This window comes from Phaseolus vulgaris, chromosome 1 (assembly GCF_000499845.2).
Source record: "Phaseolus vulgaris cultivar G19833 chromosome 1, P. vulgaris v2.0, whole genome shotgun sequence".
Taxonomy (NCBI): domain Eukaryota; kingdom Viridiplantae; phylum Streptophyta; class Magnoliopsida; order Fabales; family Fabaceae; genus Phaseolus; species Phaseolus vulgaris.
Window position 1 is genome coordinate 28,311,338 of NC_023759.2, and position 7,043 is coordinate 28,318,380.

Genomic DNA, 7,043 nt, shown 5'->3' on the forward strand with positions numbered 1-7,043 from the left:
TTAATATTAATAAAAATATTATCATTAATATCAATATTATTATTATTACAATTATTAAAAATATTCTATATGTAATACTTTATATACGGATACAATCTGTATGTAATTATTCTCGTTTCATGGCACCAAAATTACATACTGAATAAATCTGTATGTAATTATTTTTGGCTTACATACAGAAAAATCCATATGTAAATATTCGTATGTAATCAATGTTGGCTTACATACGGAAAAATCTGTATGTAAATATCCATATGTAATCACTTTTGGCTTACATACGGAAAAATCCGTATGTAATGTCTCTTTACTTACTGAATTAAATTTGTATGTAAATATTCGTATGTATTGTTCACTTTACATACAGATTTAGATTTGTATGTAATAATCAATATGTAAATGGACAATTTCTTGTAGTGCATGTTCTAACTATGATAGAGGGTGTAGCCAGTGAAGATAATGGAATGAGTGATATGGGCTTCAACTTAAATAGTGAAGGTTGTATTCTTTGAAGCTATGGAAGAATAATATCATTTTTCTTCTTGACTAACATGTCTACTTGAAAAAGATATATGCTTTTCTTTCTCTTGTATTACCTCTAAAACCCTATCAAAGTCATCTGCTAGTAGTGCCTAATCTATTTCAGTAGATTCTGAAGGTATAGCAACATAAACAACTTTTGTATCAAGATCTACAACACAAGGTTAGTGCACACTAGGAACTCATCAGCCTTTGTACATTTATTTGGATTGGAAAAGTTAAAATCTCTTGGAAACTCAAGCACATTTTCATCCTTAGTGTTTATTTGATGCATTGAATGATCTTCATGTGTCACAACATTTAATGCTCTCTTGATTAAGCAATGATTTATCTTCCCATCGGTAGAGGTTGGAAAACTATTTATGGTGCCATAGTCTCAGCTTCAACAGTCTCATTTATGCGATAAGTTATTTGATCAAGCTTTTTTTATTAATTGCAATATTGTTAGCCTCCCATGCAATATTGTTAGTGTTCCATTCTTGATGAGATTTTATGCTTCTCTGATTCATTTACCTCAATATCTCCTCTAAAGTTGGTTATTTAAAAGTAGGAGGAGTAATGTTAGGCTACACAAATTGTTGAAAGGGTGGATGACTTTGCTCATGTTCGTCAAAATAAAATTGTTGATAATATGGTTGTCGTTGAGGTTGCTCATGGGACTACTGACAATATGGATTATAATGCCAAGGATGCTGAAAATATGACTCACATTGCATCTCATAATTATAAGTTTGATCAGCTAATTTTCTTTCCATTTTAGAATTTAAAATAGGAGATATATCAGTAGATCGTCTATTATATGTTTCTTTCTTTTTATAATGTGATCACAATGAAAATTAAAAAATTATACAAATAGAATGAAAAAGTAGATATGGGTTGAACCAAGTTGCAGTAGACAAATATAATTGTTACCCCTAGTATGTGAAACATAAATTTTTCCTCAGTAGCTACACATGTGGCATGAAGGTTACTTAAGGATAAAGTACTAACAAAGATTAATTTGGTAAGCAGGGGTCTGGTTACCTGGTACACTATGTGAATTTTGTAATTAGAGAAAAAGATTTCACACTTTCTCCTACCATGCAAGGTATCTTATTTCATATGATGTATGCGTGATAGATGGGTTGAAATCTAACTTGTTCACCATAATGACCCGTAACAACGTTTTCTAAACTTTAATCTAATGGATCTGAATGTGAAACAAAATAATATTTGGAAGAGTGTCTGGATAGCTATTGTGAACATGATTTGGAACCACAAAAATAAGATTATTTTTAAGGAAAAGTAGATGGTCTAGAAGTTTTTAGTGTGACACAACTGAATAAAATTCCTAATGCTAAATTTTCATACTCGGATTGGGTATTGTGCCCAAATGAATGTCCGAGGAATCTTTGAGTAGGGTGTAGTATTTGAGGGTTTATTTGTCTCTACGAGTGTCTTTAACTAGGTTTTCAACCCGTGCTATGCACTGGAAAGGAATGCAAGATATTCATTATTTATGAAGTATTATTAATCTATTAATAAATAAATAAATTATAAAATAAATATTAATATATAAGAAATACAAATCAGTATATTTGAATAAATAAAAAAACTAATCATACAAAAAATAATATAAACAATGCATACACATAAATAATACACGTAAGTAAATAAATTGTTCAAGTATCAACAAATTGACACAAAGTTAGAGGAAAATAAGTAACAATAAATAATTATGTAAAAAAAAGGATTCATCATAAAAGACGAATAACTCGAATTTCATGATTTGATATGTTAACCTCTCCTTCAAAAACAATCTTATTGTCTCCTTTGAAATAATTTTACATCTTTAAATTATTCCATCCCGCTTCAAGTTTTGTTGATTTATTTGATGCCTTTTCTTCACTATTTTGTATAAAAATATAATTTATTAAACTATATATATATATAAATATAAATGTAAATAAGAAAATAAATAAATTAATTAAAAATAAAATATTAGTATATAAGAAATATACATTGGTATATAAGAATAAATAAATAAAATAAACATACTAAAGTTAATATAAACAATGCATAAAGACAAATAATACACGTAAATAAATAAATTGTTCAAGTATTAACAAACTAACACATATTTTGAGGAAAGTAAGTAACAATAAACAATTATGTAAAAAAATGATTCCTCCTAAAAGGCGAATAACTCAAATTTATTAATTTCATAGGTTAACATCTGCTTCAAAAATAATCTTATCAATCTTATCGTCTTCTTTGAAGTCATTTAACATACATAAATTGTTCCATCCTGCTCCAAGTTTTTGTTGATTTATTTGACACGGTTTCTTCATTATTTTGTATAAAAATATAATTTATATAATTAAATATATATATAAATATAAATATAAATATAAATATAAATGTATATGTAAAATTTTCAAAATTGTTTTAGGATATATGAAATTTTCAAAATTTTATATTATTATTTAAGTAGGAAATAAAATAATTTAGGATTTATGTTTATTTAGGATTTTGAAAAACTTAGTTTTTTTTAATTTTATATTTTTATTTAAGATGACATTAAATAATTTAGGATATGTATTTATTTAAGATTTGAATAATTTAAAACTTTTATTAATATTGGATGGTAGTCCATTGTTTTGTCTCTAGGTCACAATATTGACAACTTTGGCACTTAGTTCTTCAAAGTGTTCCTCAAATGCAGCCTACACATAACAAAAAATTTTAAGTTAGCATAATCTGGAAAAAATATAATGGTAATTTAATCTGAATTTGACATAGTCTCACGCAATGAAGAAAGAATACTACACAGAAGAAACGAAGTAACAAGAATTGTGAATAAAATATGAAGTATAATAACTTAGGTATTTATGTATGAGTGTAAACTTTAAATCCTTACTATTCTTACCGGTTGACCTGCTCGCTGGTTGACCTTAATAACAAGCTCTAGCTCCGTCTGTCTCTTATGGAATCTGTGCTGCGTCTTGGTGTACTGGAACGTAGCTCCGTTGAAACAGAGGGGCCCCTACCTGTTGATTGCACTCCGACGATCAAGTCAGTACATGGCTTATAAGAAACAAGAAGTAATTAGTTTCAGTCTTAGAAACAACATACCTTAACATGGAATCTGAAGTCCCTTTTATAGTTTACCTCTTGTAACAACTTTCTATCACGAGAATATAATCTCAACTGAAAGCATATTCAACAGGAAAATATTCTACTCAAGGGCTTGTTAGAATATATGATTTTAAACGAGATGAGGGGTGAATTGTTTAAAGGGGGTTTTTGAAAACTTTTTCAGCTAGAGCAAAATCCCTTGTATGAAACTCAATCAGAAATTCAGTTAGCCAAGATATAAAACACAAAACAGCAAAGCACCAGAAAAACAATCGGTTGTTTCTTCAAAACAATATACCAACAAAGAAATAACAACTGAATTTAAATGAGTTTAAGGGAAGAAAGAGATACACAAACAGTTTATACTGGTTTACTCTTAAACCAAGAGCTACATCCAGTCCTCAAAAGCCACTAGGCAATCCACTAAACAATCAACACAGATTACACATTAAAAGGTTTTAAAAACACATTAGCTTTAGATTCAACAAAGAGTGGATTACACAAATAAACTACCCAGATCCTATCCTACACACAACAACAACTCCAGCCTTGCATCAAACACTTGGATTTGGATTTGGATTCTTCAAAGCCTTTGATCACTCTTGATCAACAATCTCCCCCTATTTGATGAAGACAAATCCCTATTGCTTGTGTTGGACTTTGTTTGAATCTGAAGCAGTTCCTGCAAAACAAAGCTTAAGCAATACACAACATCTATAGCAGCCGATTAGAATAGCACATTTAGCTTGTTTTCTGCATAACCAATACAACAGAGAAAACCAACCAAAAAGGCAAACCACTTCCAAACTATAAAACATCAGCAGCAGTAGTAGAATTAAAAACCACTTAAGCAGATAGAGTTTGCAGAGTTTTAGACAACACAACACAAAATTCTCCCCCTATTTGTCTTCACAAATAGACTTTAGGAAGAGATAAAACATAAATTTTCCAGATAAAACAAAATATAAAAAGAAAGAGCAGTAAAACTTCTACAGAGCAAAAACAATTGGTTGTTTCAAGCATTCAACCGGTTGTTTTTCTTCAGTCATCCTTGCCATATTGCAGCTCAAAGATCTGGTTCTGAACAACTTCAATATGTTCATCCAGGGTCTGAAAGAGAGTGTCCATGCTCTGGAATATGTTGTCAATGTTCTGGAAATTTGTAACACAAAGATCATGGAGATTTCTTTGATTTTCAGCAAAGCTATCAAGTCTATCCACCATGTATCTTTCAAAAGAAGACATTGAGGGAATCCCATCCCCTTGATGTCCAACACTTGTTCCAGCATCAAAGTCAGTTGCAGGTTGTTCTTCATCGTGAATATTCATATCAACAACTTGATCTTCTTCACCAAAATCAGCAGCTGCAACACTTGAGGAACCACCATGATCACCATCTTTGCTTACCCATCTTCCATTTATCTTGGTGAAACCCATTTTGCTTAGTGAACCATTATTCACTTCTTGTGTTGATTTTACCAACTCATAGGTTTCATCTTCAAGATTCACTTCAAAATAGAGTAGAAATTTAGAAATTAAAACAGCATAGGGATAATGGTAGTCACTTCACCTCATGGACTTTTGCATATGCTCTTTGATGATATGAATCCAATTGGTCTTGACTTTCTTCATGATGCAGTAGATATAGACAAGATCTTCTTCTGTTAAAACATAATGGTTGCTCCCCCTTGGAGTTAGAATCCAAGTGACTATGAGAGCGAACACCCTCTCATCTAATTTCAATCCTCCAACTGAACAAGTTCTTACTTGAGCTTGTGGATTCTTCAAACAACTTTTGTAGTATTGAATCTTGTTGAAATCTTCCACAAAACCAATGTTTCCTTTATTGGTTCTAAGACCAGCATACTTCAACCAGTTACAGCAGCCCATACATCATGGGTAATCTCCATGTCTACACCTTTAACATGTGAAACAAGATTGTTTCCTTCAAACTTTAAGTTTGTGTAGAACACCCGAATTAAATCTGGATAAATGTTCCCCTTCATCTCCAAGAATCTCTTCAGCAGCTGATCCTTGAGAAGCCTTCTCACATTGTCCAGCTTTTGGTATTTCAACCAATCAAAGGAGACAACTTTTGGATTGTTAATCACTTTTGTACTTGTCTCAAAGCGATACCTTTCAATTAAATCATTATCTCCTGAAAACCAGCCCTCAAGCCTTCCTCCTGACTTGACAACCCTCATTTTGATCCTCTTGGATGTAGGTGGAGTGGAATCCATGACAGCAAAATGAGGCAAAGGCACACACACAAGGAGAGAAAGAGATGTTGCGAGAGATGAGCCAATTGGTTGGTTTTGTGAAGGAAAACAGCTGCAACAGATTTTATAGCAAAGCAGAAACCTTCTTTGATCCTTTGGTGATTGTGGGTTTCAGTCTTCAAGAAAGAAAACTGGTCCAAGCTCTGCATAGAAAACGTCAGCATAGAGCAGAAAAACACATGGTCAGCACATGTGACTTTTGACTAGACATAAAGGCTCTTGAATTTCCAAGATATGGAATATATTCCTTTATGACAACTTGTAACTTCCTCTAGAAGCAAATCAGGCTTTCAAGACTGCTTTATTGACTCAAGATCCCTTCATTATTGAGATCTGCAACAGACATAATGTATAGAGAAATCAAATCAATTCTTCACAGTGCTGTCAGAGGAGAAATAATCGGTTGATTCGAGGAAACAATCGGTTGTTTTTCTGCAGCAGTTTAACAGAATGTGATTTTCAAGCATAGATTGAGAAAGGTTCAAAATAGATGTAATTGCTCATTTGAAAAAGAAGAAAAAATTAATCATGAATCAGTAATTAAAAAGCAAAGATAAGGAATGTCTTATCCTTTTATGAAGTCCCTACAATGAGTCATTGTTTTTTTTTATCAAGAATGCTTCTTTTTGCTTTTGAAATAGCTTGGACTGGTACACACCCTCAATTTAGTTCTAGTCACAATCCTTTTCTTCCAAGAACTAGATCAGATAACTTAGAGCTTCATGTTTCTCTAGTATCCCTACATCAAAATGAATTCAAGCAACAATATTTGGTCCCCTTACAAATGTGGGTCCATTTGATTTATTTTTGTCATTTGAAACCTCACAACCTTTGGGAATCCATTTCATGAAACCTCTGGGAACATAATATTTCCTTATTTTACAGAATCTGACTGAATGGCCTCTTTTCATGCAATAAAAGCATGTAACAATCGGTTGTTTCGACTTAACAATCAATTATTTTCCTAGCAGTTTTGAAAAAGTCTTTGAAAACTTATCTTGCTTGTTCTGTGGATTAAAACCTAATCCAGCTCTTCCAAAAACACAATTTTGAGATGCCAATACATTCTCAAAGTTGGATTTACCCTTTGAAAGCTTATCCACAGTTCTA